Source organism: Phragmites australis, chromosome 7 (assembly GCF_958298935.1).
Source record: "Phragmites australis chromosome 7, lpPhrAust1.1, whole genome shotgun sequence".
NCBI classification, from domain to species: Eukaryota; Viridiplantae; Streptophyta; class Magnoliopsida; order Poales; family Poaceae; genus Phragmites; species Phragmites australis.
Window position 1 is genome coordinate 9,615,801 of NC_084927.1, and position 14,781 is coordinate 9,630,581.

The 14,781-nt window shown below is 41.9% G+C and overlaps 1 long non-coding RNA gene across 1 annotated transcript; it reads left to right on the forward strand.

Moving 5' to 3' along the window:
• The first annotated feature begins 2,196 nt into the window (after window positions 1-2,196).
• LOC133923968 (uncharacterized) lies at window positions 2,197-6,271 on the forward strand. The gene is made up of 5 exons (XR_009910697.1): window positions 2,197-2,907; window positions 3,005-3,156; window positions 3,248-3,296; window positions 3,577-3,795; window positions 3,886-6,271. It is a non-coding gene; the product is annotated as an uncharacterized LOC133923968 (long non-coding RNA).
• The last annotated feature ends 8,510 nt before the right edge of the window (window positions 6,272-14,781 follow it).

Here is a 14,781-nt window from a genome sequence, read left to right on the forward strand (position 1 = left end):
CCGTGCCGCCCAACCGGCCTGTAACCGCTCGCGTGCGACGTCCTGGTCGCCGCCGTCGCGCTCTGCTCTTCCCCATGACGCTGCTGAGCCATGCACGGGCGCCGGCAACTCTGCTGCCCCGTACATCCTCCTGCAACCCGTCGCCCCGCACATCCTCCTACACAGCCGCCTGCATACGCCATCCTGATTGCCACCGCTAGGCCGCCCTCCACGCTGCACCACGCCACTTATTTTCGTCGGCGTCTCCTTCCTCCCCAACCATCCTCCATCTACACACACCTACTTTCTCTCTCCCTCTGGCACAAAAATGAATATTTTATTACTGCTAGTGTTCACCAGCAATTTACCACAAAGAAATAATGTCCAACAGCCAAACCACGAAAGAACAATGTCCTCTAGCAAACTTCATGATTAAACGATATCCTATAGCAAATTTCCCCTATAAAAATATAAAGAAAAATTACTATATATGAAAGCGCCGCGGCTCCCTGCCAGCCGTGGCGTTCGCGTCGGCAACTTATTTTGAGCCGCCGAATCTTCTTTGTTCTATGGCCCGGTCGTTGGTTATTGCTCGCCACGGAGAATCTCTAGAATTAGCTAGTGGAAGTCACCCATACGCAGTGGCGGATCCAGCCGGACAAAGCAGCTAGGGCAAACTTTAAGATGAGATTAAAGAAAAGTATCTTAATTAAGACAATAATTAGGTGAAGCGAACAAGTACCCAATAATTAAGCGAAGCTAACAAAATTCTTAATACCTTTGTATTCTATACGAGTAGTTGCAGGAGTAGGAGTGGCCGAGTGGGGATTACTGTTTCATTTTCTGTATCACGTCTATCACCAACTCCACTCTCCCTCGTACTTCGAGTATCCAAAGATGTTGGTTTGAAAATCTCTTTATTATTGATGTCTTGATGATCTAATAATTGATATCCTACAAAGCACACAACACACGGTAAGAAATCTCTTCATTCATGATTCATTCATTGCACAATGCAAATTGCATATTTTGCACTTGCACAAAGCAAAGAGTTCTCAATTGCTCATCATCAGTACCTCAAATCCTGAATCTGAATGCCTCACACAGTCACACTCACAATTGGAATCAATCAACAATTGATGTCTTGAATCAATCAATCAATCAATAATTGCCTCACATAGTCACACACACACACTCTAACACAGACAACTCAACTGGACAAGCAAAATCAGTTTGATAGCTAACCAGTTTAGTACCTTACCTCGAATGAATTTGTGGCTCGCGGCGGCAGCCAGTGCCGGAGTGGTGGAGTGCCCTGTGCAGCAGTGCCACTTCACAATCCAAGTCAATTTATAGTTTATGACCAAAGCCTGAAAATGTTATGCAAATCATCAGGTGCGACATATAAATGAAAGAAAATAGGTGTTGATGCATATATCTTCAAACCTGTAACAGCTTAAAAGGTACTGAAACACGCAATGGTGTCCCATTTAGCAGTTTTGGAGAACTGATATCAAAAGGCTTAAGCAGTTGAGCTGGCTAGAAAAAAAATTGCCAATATAGTACTTCAAAATTGCATGTTGTTGGTTTCGGGGAAAATACTGCATGCTATCCTAGTGCTCCATTAATTCGAGACAATTTGTGGAAATGGACAAAGGAGGCACCTTTCTGAGCGGGAGAAAGTTGAGAAGCCCCACGAAGCTAATAGCGAGGAGGAATCCAGTCATCCACCCGACGTCCCGACGCCGGGCTCCTTGTAGCTCCCCGGAGGCTGTGCCGCTGTGTGGGCCTGCCGAAGCCGATGGCGTCCTTGACAGTTGACTCCTTGCTCCTTGCCCGCAGGCCACCGCCGTAGGGAGCCCGGGAGTTACGGTTGGCCGGGGCTGATTGGAGTTATGGTGAAGATTAGGAGTCTGATTTGGGGGAAACGGGAAAGGGCAAAGAGGAAGCAATCCAACTGGGCCGATTGGAATCCAACTAGGTCACTGAGCCGTGCGGATGAAAAGGTGCGGGTGTCAGCCTCACAACCCAACTGCCCAAAGCCCCAAATGAGTCTTCTTCTTCCTCGGTTCCTCACATAGACATAGCCGCACGCAGTCACGCCGCCGAAAATCGATAAATCCTCTAGAAATCCATGAGGAGGAGGGGGAGTCCGCCGCCGGGGAGCTCGGGCGGCCGCCCGGGCTCGCCCTAGCGGTGGATCCGCCCCTGCCCATACGCAAATTCTTGCTTTGGTCGGGAGGAAATATCGAGCCCTCTTCTGGAAGCCTCGATGCACCTCCGCTTCCGACCTCCGTCGCCCGATGGCCGCTTCGCCCCCCTCACCTATTCACGCCATTGCTGCCGCCTCTCGTCCCTTGACCGCCTCTTGTCCCATGGCCGCTCCTCGTGCTGCGGTCTGCCACGCCTGCTGGCGTGGCCCATTTCCATGGCATTCCGCCCCTCTTGGCGCCATGTTCTTTGAGCTTACTGCCGCGCCGGTCGCTCGCGGCGCTCGCTAGCGACCGCCGCTACAGATCATCGACTAGCCACTGGTCAGTTGTCTCCCACGGCTGCTGCGCCACCATCCGTCGTCCGCTGCGCTGGCACGCGTGCGACTACCAGCGCTGAGCGCCTCCTCCGCGTGGTCCCACCGTTGGGTGGCAGCTGCACTTGGCCAAACCAAATGCTTGGATGGGTGGCGCCGCCGGCTACTGCCACCAGTGAATCTAGCGCCTCCGGCACGTGCCCTCAACCCATAGGCCATCGGATGACCTCGAGCGACTCTTCATTGCCTCCCACCGCTACTTCCTCGTGGGAGTCGTGGGCGCTGGAGCGGCACTGTAAGGGCGCAGAGATCGACCTCGCCATGGCTCTCAGCCCTCTCCATCCCCTTCCTCAAGCGTGTCGTCATCGTCATTTCGCTAGATCTGCTGCTTCCTCTCCCCGGTACAACTCTGAAACCCTGTCCCCAGCCCAACTCCCTCCTCTTCCTGGACTTTTGGCCTGGCCTCCCGCAATCTCTTCCCTCTCTGTGGTTCTCCAGGAGAATGGCTGCCTCGATTGGGTGGAATTGTTGGACTAGAGGCAGGGACTCGCTACTATGTATACCATGCAAGAGAAAGAGAGGAGTTGCCCTCGCATCGATGGAGCTGCTGTCTGTGGGATGCAGACGAGAAGCGTGTGTTTTAAGCGATGGTAGCAGCAGGGCTAAACATCGGTCCCATCCTTCTTCTGATTCCTTTCGTCTTGACGTGAATAATCCATTCCCTTGTTTGTGCTTTGTCAGATTTTATTGATACAAATGGATAGAACATGTGGTGGTGTGCGGTCACAAGGTAAATGATTAGATGCTGTTCTATAAATGGCTTTGTTTTAAGATAATTCTGCAAGCAAGGTTTGATTTGTAGGTTTTCCCATGTGAATTTGCTCTCCCGTGTGACCATTTGTTGCTTATTCTAAATAGTTGGAGGTCAAATTGTCAAAATGGTTGTGTGCAACTATAGCAGCACGGAACCTACAGCATCTATTCTGTATACATGGCCAAAGCTTTAAACATCAAGAGGTTCATCGATTCTTACTTATAATTTTTTTTGTTTCCCCCTCAATAGTTTACAGAGTTCATTAAGAAACATGAATGGTCTTTGGCAGCATGACAGCATATGTTCCTCTATTAAAAAAAAATGAGAGAAGTCTGTGAATTACATGCAACAGTTCTGGTTAACGCACTCCTCAGTGAGAGATGTTCAGAGGTCATTGGTAACCGGAAGTGTTAGACGAGCTTAGAAAGCTAATTTGACCCAGACATCTGGCCACGGCGTAACGAAGGGAACTCATGTGAGATTCTTGCTCTTTTTGATACCTTCTGACTTTATTCTCGAGTATCATCAATTGAAGCAGATCCTAATTCATCTGTTAGTATTGCAGCCAAATTTAAGTGCATCATGGTTGTTGCAACGAGCAATGTCAGAAAGGCCACAGATCAGTATTTCACCAACTTTAGTTAATGAGCTTCTCTTTGCTAATTTTCAGTCAATGCAGGTAACTTGAATTATTTATAGGATATACCATTATGTCACTTTTTATTTATCTTATGAATTGTATTTTGTTTAACATCAGAAACTTGGGGATTCAGTACTTCGGCAATTTCTCCAGGTTACTACTTAAGGCATTAACTAAGAACCAGAACCTTAGCATTGTTACATCCATATTTACGAAACTGTGCATATGCAGGATGTAATAATGCTCACTCAGCCACAAATTTTGCCTTCTATGTTTAAGTAGGTAGACTTTTGAAAACTTGCTTGTTTTCCTTTTCACACACTAAGTTTCACTTCATAGAAGCTACATTACCTTTGCAAAGCTATCATTAGGGTACCTGGCAATTGAAGTTCACTAGAAAATGGGCACGACGTTGCCGCGCATGTTGACCCTCGCTTGATAAAATTATGGGCATAAGCATTGGTTAGTGTTTGGAGAAATAGCCAGATGATCTCAGAAGCTGAGACAACAAGGGCATATCAGAGTAGAATAATAGTATATAGTTCTAATGTAAATATAAGCTTGATGATGTTGCAATGGAGTGATTTATCAGCATGTTGATGCTGCAATAAAAGAATGACATGGATTTACATAATATTTGTAGTCGCTTGAGGTAATAGTTTTTTTTTTTGTAAAATATGATCAGAATGCTTGTAGCAATATTATGCAAGTAGCTCATAGTGATGTTCATGCATGTCCTGTAGAAGATATAAAGGATTAGTAATTTGAATTTGTTTGTACATGAGAAGGAATCAACCTATTTAATCTTTAATCATTAATTGTACCATTTAAATAGTTGGTGTGGCTGATATGGACATTAAATAATTGCCTGTTTTTCTAATTTTGGATCTCAAATAAACAATTTCCCCGCTACATGGTCTTTTGAAAGTTTATTTCGTATGAGTACAAATTTCACAGGATACAAAATAATACAAATGAAATAGAGCAGATAGAACAATCATGGAATAAGAAATAAGAAAACATTTTGACTGTAGATTTCAACCTGCACAATGTTTTCACTTGTGCTATTGTGATGAAATACCAGCCATGGGGTTTCAAAAACAACAGCATGCAATGCACATAATTAACTCATAAAAAAAACATGGCATCTGGCTTTCCTTGCTCTTATTATTAATATATTAGCCAACAATGCCTAAAATCACTTCCAAATCACCAGGAAAAGAGTGGTATTAGGATGTCTCTGTAGTAGACTTTCCTGTATATTGTATACCACATAGCTGTTGTACTTGAATATTGCAACCTTTCTTATGGTCAAGTAACTTACCATCTTGCTTATTTCGACTATCCTTACAAGTGCCTCACAAGTGAAAACATTGTGCAGGTTGAAATCTACAGTCAAAATGCTTTGATAGAAGGCAGTGAACAGTGTGTAAATAAGTAGTAAATTGTATTTCTGACAATTTTCTGGAGCACAAAATGCTTTGATAGAAGGTAGTGAACAGTGTGTAAATAAGTAGTACACTGTATTTCTGACAATTTTCTGGAGCACAAAGCAGCTTGACTGCATATTTGAAGTTTTATTTAAAATGACATGACTTTATCACTATGAAAAATGTATTAACACTTTCATTTCAATTGGAATTACAAGAGGTTAGATAAGACAATTCAACTATTTTCATGTGCTATCATGTCCTAGTTTATCCACTAAAGTCGATGACCGGCCAAGATATTGCATAGGAACTGGATAGGACATGATGTTAGCATATATTCTAATCTTGACAGCTTTCCTCTTCAATCCTAATCAGACATGATTGCCACTTAAATTGACATAATGTAATCATATTCGTTAATGATGTCTACAATAATTTGAAAAGAACTATAAATTATCTTTCAATCCAAATAGAGTTTACAGGATTTGAATCATTAGTGAATACTGTAACATGGTAGGAAATTCATGAGCCTGCCTAAAATCCTACCTGTCAGCTCTCAACAGCATTGCTCTAGATTTTGTTGAATCTGTTTCCACATCAAGATTGCTATTGTTTCCAAATCTTTTTGTAGGTGTTTAGATCTTGGTGGATTCCAGCAGTAGATTCAAAACTAAAGCTAAAGGCACAAGACGAGAGGGCATTTCACAGCTCTACTTGGAGATTAGTAGATGCTATGCCATTGTATCAATATTAACAACACTAATTGAGTGTAATTACTTATTTGCATGTAGCATCACAAATACATAAACATGACAAATGAACTTGTACAGCAGTTGATAGCATTGTTCTTAATATCTAAACAAATATCTGTGTTTCGTTAAGGAGTGTTTTTAATTTGTAAACAAATGTTGCACTCTATCTTTGTGTTCAGTTATTACACATTACCCTACGTCATGGAATATGTTTTGTCCAAACCATCCCATATCTCTATTTTTTTAGCACAATGGAATTTACTACGAATGAAGTACATGCATTTTCATTTTTCATTATACATATGTTCATTTGTTAGGTAGGTGCAACTATATATAACGCTTGCTGATTACTAATGAATTTTGAATACATAAACAGACATATTCCTAAGTGGGGCAATATCAATATTTATGCTACCATGCAATCCACCATTTTGGGAATAATGAAATGTAATGTTTCATCATTTGAATCACATGGCTGAGGTCGTATGGATTTGGATTCACCATATATACCAACTGGAACAAAACAAATTATTAGATTCTCCAAACTTGACGGCTCAGATAAGTGGGATTCATCAAGCACCATACATTCCCAATTAAACAAGACAATGGGCTAGCTATCCAACTCAGCCTGACTGTTTGAACTTACTAATGGATCATTTATAAAAACTTGTACACTCACATATTTTTACACCATTCAGGTAAAAATTCCACCAGAAACATCTATTCTGATAACAAGTACTTAATTAGGATATATAAGCAAAAATAATCTTGATAACTATAGTGAACATAATTTGGCTTTCGTGAGCATTTAGCATCTATCACATTCATCTGTTGTTCAGAATATTTGGATTGTCGCTTGTCAGAGATTACATGATTAATTTGGTGTATATGTACTTCTGTAGTTGTGTAAAGCTTTTTAACATTGCTTCCTTACTGCCACTGACTTTTGCTTCTATATCCATTGTGTTATATGATGATCCCAGATGCTTCAAGGCTCTACCAATGGCCTCTCTGGGAGAATCAACCATTGAAATCTTCCCAGCATGTTTAGGCCTCCACAAATTCTCCCAATCCTACATATAACATATCAACATATGTAACACCTACCAGGTTATCACAATGACATGAATTCACACAGAATGCCACCTAGTCACTTATAAAATAGCATATTTTCATTTCACCCAGGAAAAGAGAAAAGTGTTATGCTCCCTTATTGAAGGATAAATCAATTTCAGAATGGTTGTGGGTAATGTTGCATATTTCTCAACAAAGTTCATTTGTATTGGCTTCAGATTATGCCTTTTGAACTTGCTTTGCTTGTAAGCAATGACCATAGTGCCCCAACTGTATGGAACCCCTGTACCGAGTCATTAGGATTTGCCTCTCCGTTTTGGTTCCTGCACAAATGGACCTGATAAACTATAGTGAAAATGCAAACTATACGGAAACTGTACATTGAGTTTTCTGATCTAAAGTTCAGCAAGCAAATTGTTTGTCTCTTTTTTGAGATTGTTATTAAGGTTATCCATTGTAGTACTTTTGAAGGAGAAAGGAATACAGTAAACAAACAGTAAGTGAGTATAAATGTGAATTATTTGCACGTCAAAAGTTGATACATAAATGTTAACCAACAATTTGCAAAAGTATCATAAAGCTAAATCTTTCCTTTTAATATACCATGGATCTTACCTGTTTCTTTAAAGCTAATGCTATAAACATTTGTAAATGTTTTGCATTCAGGTTCATTAACTGAAGGTTGTTAGCTGTAGCTAATTTATCCTCATATCATGGAGCAACAAACAAACTGACCGAGGATAGAGATTATGAATTATGAACATCATTGTATCTTGGAGTGGCTTCACCAACTTATCCCATGGCCATCAAACCCTTACTACCTGCTTAGCTCCAGCTCGTCGTCCCTTGCACAAAGCACATATATAAATAGATAGCATAATGATTCAATTGACATATTTAACAATCTTGCATAGTATTGGCTATGTGACCATAAAATCAGTGAAAATATAGATAGACATGAGTTGAATCATAATTAGGTATAAATAGTTAAAGGTATAGAGACATACATAACTATGAAATTACCCAGTAGCACTTCTCAAATTTGAACATAAATAATTTATGAAGACACATGGCCCAAATCCATAAATAAATCAAAGGGCTTCAACAGCTAGCAAGCTTGATGATAAGTAGTCGGATGAAAGGCAATATTTTATATGATTGTATCAAGCCATGCAACATCTGTTTTGGCGGACTTAATATTGTGCCTAACATGAGCAGGAATGTTATCAGTTGCACATCACAGGGCTGCTATATTTCAGTTTACCATAACCATGAGTTAAGGTCAATTGAAGCTTAAGCACCATCTAGTATTCTGGGAGCAAGCCCACATCTAGGCATTACAACGTCAAATTACTGCACATTGTTTTCTACGCATCATTGATTGATTGATTCATCTTCCAGCAGAAAGCACAAAGTATATCACACAGGTGAACCAGCACATTCAGGGGTATGGAAATTCGGTCTTACCAGTAGGGTGGCCCAGGATGAAGCTGAGGTGGAGCACAAAGAGCACCACCGGAGTAGCAAGGTAGTGGAACCCCCACCCTCGACAAGCGGCAAGGGGGGGAGGCGACAGCGAGGTCCATGCCGGCTAGCCATGGAGCTAGGGTTCGTCTCCAGCTCACTGTGCGCAAAATCAGAGGGAAAAAATACTGGAAGATGCGATTGGAGGTCTAGGGACCCCATTCTCACCACTAATTCTGGCGATGTGGTGGCCACCATGCCTTATCGGTGGCTGTGGCTCCACTGGAAGCGACGGCTTTGGAGCTGTTGGAAGGGAGGTGGTGGCCAGCAGGGCTAAATTGGAAAGGTGAAGGCGGCGCTGGCATCCCTGGAACAGGCGACGACCACGAGCCGGGGGGGGGGGGGGTAGTGGCGCTGATGGAGGACGTGGCCGGTGGTGCTGAGGAAGAAGGCGCAGGGCGGCGACCGTCCGCGGTGCAAGGTGCATGCTAGGAGGCGACGACCTTAGGCAGAGATAGAGCTGTGTTGGGGCCCGCGGAGGGGCACGGTGGCGCAGGGACCGGCGGAGGAGCGTGGTGGTGCAGGAGAAGGCGGGAGCTAGCGGGGTCGGGTGCGAGAAGAGAAAGGAGCAGAAGAGGAGGGAGGCGAGGAGTTTCTTAGGGTGGCGGGAGGAGCTGAGAGGCACTGGTAGTGAGTTCGGTCACCGATCCAGCAGGAAACTCAGGAGGAGGGGGAGGAGCGGCGAGGTGGCAATGTCAGGGGGAACGGACAGCTGCAAGCAAGTAAAAGGAGAGGACAGAGGTGTCAGAAAGCTAAAGGGAAAAAGATCACGAGCACCTCCTTTGGGAACACTCCAGAGAGCTTTTTTCATTTTTTTTATTTTAGCCAGTGCAACAGTGGTACAGTATTTTTCCGCATCCAGCCATTCAACAGCAATCGGACGGCCTGTATGAACCAGCCAATCAAAGGCCTCCATCCCTTTCGGGATTTAGATGTAAAGCTAGTGCAGCAGCGATACAATATTTTTTCCGCATCCAACTATTCAACAGCAATTGGACGGCCTGTATGAACCAGCCAATCAGAGGCCTCCATCCCTTCCGGGATTTAGATATATAAAGATTAGTATTTATTCTGTTTTCATCCAGGTTGAACTTGGAGTCATCCTTGACTGGTTAGGTCATTTTTGATGCTTGGTTAGTGGTTACTACACATTCCTTTCGACCATTATGGATCCTGTCATGAGGTACGATTGTCATCTAACTCTAATATAAAACAAACAGTTACTGTACCATCTAAGCACTCTACCTATCTAGTATCTTGGCTATTTTCTTAACTTTTGCAAGATCTTGAGTCGAATCCTTGACACCAAGGGACAAATATGAATGAAAACGGTATCTTAAAGCTTTCTGTTACAGTAAATTATGTTACCATCGTCCCTTTTATTTAAAGAATGTTGGTTTCCATGTGTTCCTCCCTAAAAAGAATTGAGAATGTTTGCCATGTCGCATGTATCTCTAGAATGTTTGCCATGTGTCACATATCTTTACTGAAATTTTTAGTCCGTAAAACATAAGAATAGCTAACACAGCCTTCCCCCTCCATGTGGCACTTACCTGAAGTCAGCTTCACAATTGGAGTATTTTGCACCGATCTGGCCAAGGTGAAATATGCCGGCCGGCCGGAAGTAATATTTCTTAGGATTCTTCTTATGGAAGGATCTTACAAAATGTAGTGAATACATGTGAAATATTACTTCGTGTATGCATGATTTTTTTCATGAATGGAGCATCATTTGGTTCATTTTTTTTTCATGAATGGAGCACACACTTGGTTTGCAAATTCTTCTTTTCTCAGGACATTCTTCATTGGTCTATCCCAGGCTATATGATATTGAGAGAGCATCTAACTCATCAGCCTAGCAGTATATTCTTTGTTATGTTTGTAATGGGCATTATCCCACATCTTATTTCACCGACTATTCTTGATGGTGTATCTATTTTTTGAATATTCTGTATGATGATTAAATTATTGCTTAACCATAATTCAGGGAGTGCTCGTGGCATTTTCCAGAGCTGGTGAAAATAATGAATGGCAGCTACCTTTATGCTAAGATGCTAGTGAATAAATCTGATCTAGCTGAAAAGGATATTCCAGCTTTGTCAGATCTCATTGGAGATGAGGACAAGACGAAATAAATTGCTGAAACGGCCAAGGTATCTATGGGCAATAAATATATCTATAATTTATTTTGCAATAGCTGTAGTAGTAATATCTTTGTGGTTTACTTATTTTCTCTGTTGTGTTTGCAGGCCAGGATCTTTCACCAGATGATTTGATCAATGTCCAATAGTTTGTCTAAAGGGTCATTTATTTACTACTATGAAAGCTGGGAGGCTCCAAGGCCAGCCACGACATCCACGTCGGTGAAATTCTTCTTAGTTGTCCGATTTGAATTGCCCAGCTCTGTTGCCGTGCAGCGTGCTCCCGGCCAACCAATTTTTTTTTTACTACTATGGAAGTCGGGAGGCTCCAAGGCCAGCTGCCGTGCGACGCGCCGTTGGCCAGCCAAAAATTTTTCTCCCACACACAGGGGCGCGTGCAAGCCACTAGTAAATATAGTACGGTGTTGAGATGAAGCCGGCATGAGTTTATCAAACGCTCTTATGAATAGAGTACATATCCAACTATATAAATAAATATTAGCCAAATAAAGATAATGAGGGAGGGAATACCTTGATCGGCGCGTGAATACCTTGTTGTCAGTGGATGGGTTGTAGTTAGGACGCCTTCCTAGGCCTTGAGGTCTATGACCGTGGGCTAGGGCTTATGTCTGGTCTCAGGCTCCTGCTCACGTGTCAGTCAGCGGCTGGCTCCTTCCTAGGCTCCTTCTCCTGCGAGGGCTTGGGTTGGAGATCGGCTGGAGCCTAGACTATTGTCGCTGCAGTCTCCTGCTCCTGCTAGCGCTAGGATCAAATGATGACTCATGCTCAGGTTGTTGCTCCTGAGCTACCCCTTCTTAATTAGCATGTGGTCGGTGCCTCATGATGGAGAAGGGCGATAGAGTATAAGAAATGGGGTTATGGAGGAGGAGGCCGAAGATGTGGTGGTGTTAGTGTCGATGTGAGTGTGGAGGTCACCGGGAGTTAGGATCAGATCTTGAGTGGAGGCGGCAGTGGTGGAAGCCGCCATAGATCTCGGTGATGACTCGATGGTGAAGGGTGCGGTGGTGGAGGGCGTAGATCTTTGAGATGGAGTGGTGAAGGAGACAACAGACATTGGTGGAGGATGGCATAATGTTAGGGGAGAGGTATGCATGGGGTCATTGACAATGCAAGCAATGTCGGATATGATGCGGGTGGCAATGGAACAGTGGAGGGTGATGACACCTTAAAGCTTAGGGCATAGGGAGATCAGCGAGTGGATGAGTCAAGTCACGGTTAGGGCCCCATGTGTATTATGGGATGGCATTTCTGAGTCAGTTCTAACCGATTCGAAAAATGCATTTACCTCAACGGTTCTTTTCTTCAATTGACTAAGTAATGCAATTTTGTAGTCGTTTTGAGTCCACAACCGACAAGGGAAATGTCTTTCCACCATATCTCTAATTTGTGAACATAATTTTTATTAAATATCTCAGCATATATAAATAAGTGATCTTGATTAATTAGCTATGTAGTTTTAAGTAAATAAATCAACATAAATTCTTAATTAATATATTACAAAAGGCCCTATTAATCAAATCCATGTAATTGTCGAGTTACATATTATTCAACTAACCAAGTTAATTGGCTCAAACTATGAACCCTTCATCATGATTGTTGTGTAGATAGGCAGCTTACTCAAGGGATTCTTGGACAAACTTTATTTTATTGGGTTTTCCGAAAGGTGGTATGTTGTTGAATTGAGTTTGGGTTTTCCGAAAGGTGGTATGTTGTTGAATTGGTTATGCATTCTCAACTTCAAGAATTCTTTTTTTTTTCCTGGAAGAACTATGTGCTTGCTGTTGTATGTAGGGTCAATTCTATAGAAACCTTGCCCAACATGATATGTATGTACGGAGGGGTTGTCTTTGAAGCCGATATGATTGAGGTCCACAATAGTGAATATCTGTACTTGTTCTCCTTCATGTCCTTTGGAAGTTTGACCCATTTGCATCGAAACATCAAGACCTTCAACGTTGGACCATAGTCGAGCTCCCAAATTTATTCTATGAACCCACAGTATGTAGTGTTGTTCCTTTTGTTGTCATAGATATCTATGTGGATAGCGTAGTTTGGGACTGTGCTCTTGTCATTGTGGGTTTTAGTATAAAATATATATCTATTGATGTCGTATGCTTACCATGACGCAATTGTGTCTTTTGTGCTCTTTCGTGATCCAACCCTCTGGACCACTTGGATTTCTAATGCGTATCTCATTGATGTGTCTTTTGATACATAGCTCCACTTTGGCAAGCTGTTGCAAGACTGTGAAATGAGTTTTGTTCTAACAAAATATTTTCATAGTCAATGAATAACTTTTTCCTTTTGTCCCTTTCTTAGCCAACCTGCCCCATGTTGAGATTTAGACATACCAATCAATTGGTCCCATGTTGCTTGAGTAACCTTGCCCGATGCCATCCTCTGGATGAGAATAATTCTGTATATAGGAATTGAGAATGCCCATGTACCTGTCATATGGCAACACCTTGTAGAGGCATTTTTCAATACTGTAGAGGCATTTTTCTATTGCCTTTACAATAGTATAGAGGCATTCTGAAAATGCCATAAGTGCCTTCTAGTGAATTGTCTGTACAAATGAAGAGGCATTTTATAAAATGCATTTATCCTTTGCAGCATTTCTGTAGAGACGTTTTTTATGTCTATAAAAGAGTAGCGTCATTTTCTAGTAGCAATAAAATGCTCCACTACCATAGCAAACCATTGTGAAAAAAGATAATAAAAATATGTTCCCTTGTCAATGCTAATCCTTCAACTCAAGACCAGTTGAGAAAATCATTCTTATCTTCATTGCACTTACCATCTCAATCTCATCTCAAGACTTGTTTGTATATGCCTATTGAGAAAATCATTCTTATCTTCATTGCACTAACCATCTCACCCTCATCTCATGACTTGTTTGTATATGCCTTATGTTACTTATATCTCATTACTTAGCACAGATTATCCTCCTAAACAGTGCCTCTAGAGAGGTTAAAATATCTCAAGACAATACCTTTACAAATGAGGCAAATTATAGAGTGCCTAAAAAATGCCTCTACAAGATAAATTTAGCAAATATCTCTAAAATGTGTTAAAATTGTCTCTAATATGTCTCTAGGGTAAAAGTATTCTGAGCGATTTTTAAAATGCCTCTAAAAAGTGTTGCTAGACTATGGAACTTGTGATTTAGAGACGATTTGAAAATCACCTCTAGAAAAATGTTTCTACATAAGGTTTTTGTTGTAGTGAACATGCACTAGTACAGATACCATTTTCCTAATTGGTTTGTAACCATTTTCCTAGTCAGGGTTTGAACCGTCAACAAAAAGGGACTGTAAAAATGAGTAACTATTCTAATCCGCTATAAGAATCGACTGCTATAATCTTTCTTACAGTTGGTTGCTACCATAAACCGACTGAACTAACCAAAATATTGCAGCTAGATCGGAACATAAATTGCTTGAACTATGCAGTGTAGTACAACCGATTCCTTATCAAACCCGACTAATTCATTACCGGAACTGTCTGTAATATTGTACATATTATAGTCGGTTGTTGACACCAATCGACTCTGCGTTTTGGAGTAGTACAATTAATTGGTTATTTTACCCAACCTGACTTAAATACGTACCATAGTCCAGTCGCTTCATTACCAAAATCAGTTGTAATAATTTCTGTATTCTAGTCGGTTGTTTGTAGGAAGCGACTGTGCTATGTTAAGTAGTAAAGTTGGTTTGTTACTGGAACCGGCTATAATGATTTCTATATGCCAGTCAGTTGTTCCTAGCAAGCGACTGTGTTGTGCGGAGTAGTAAAGCCAGTTCGTTACCGGAACTGGCTGTAACATTGTTCGTAGTCTAGTTAGTTATGCATATCAACCTGTCGGTGTATCAGGAACCG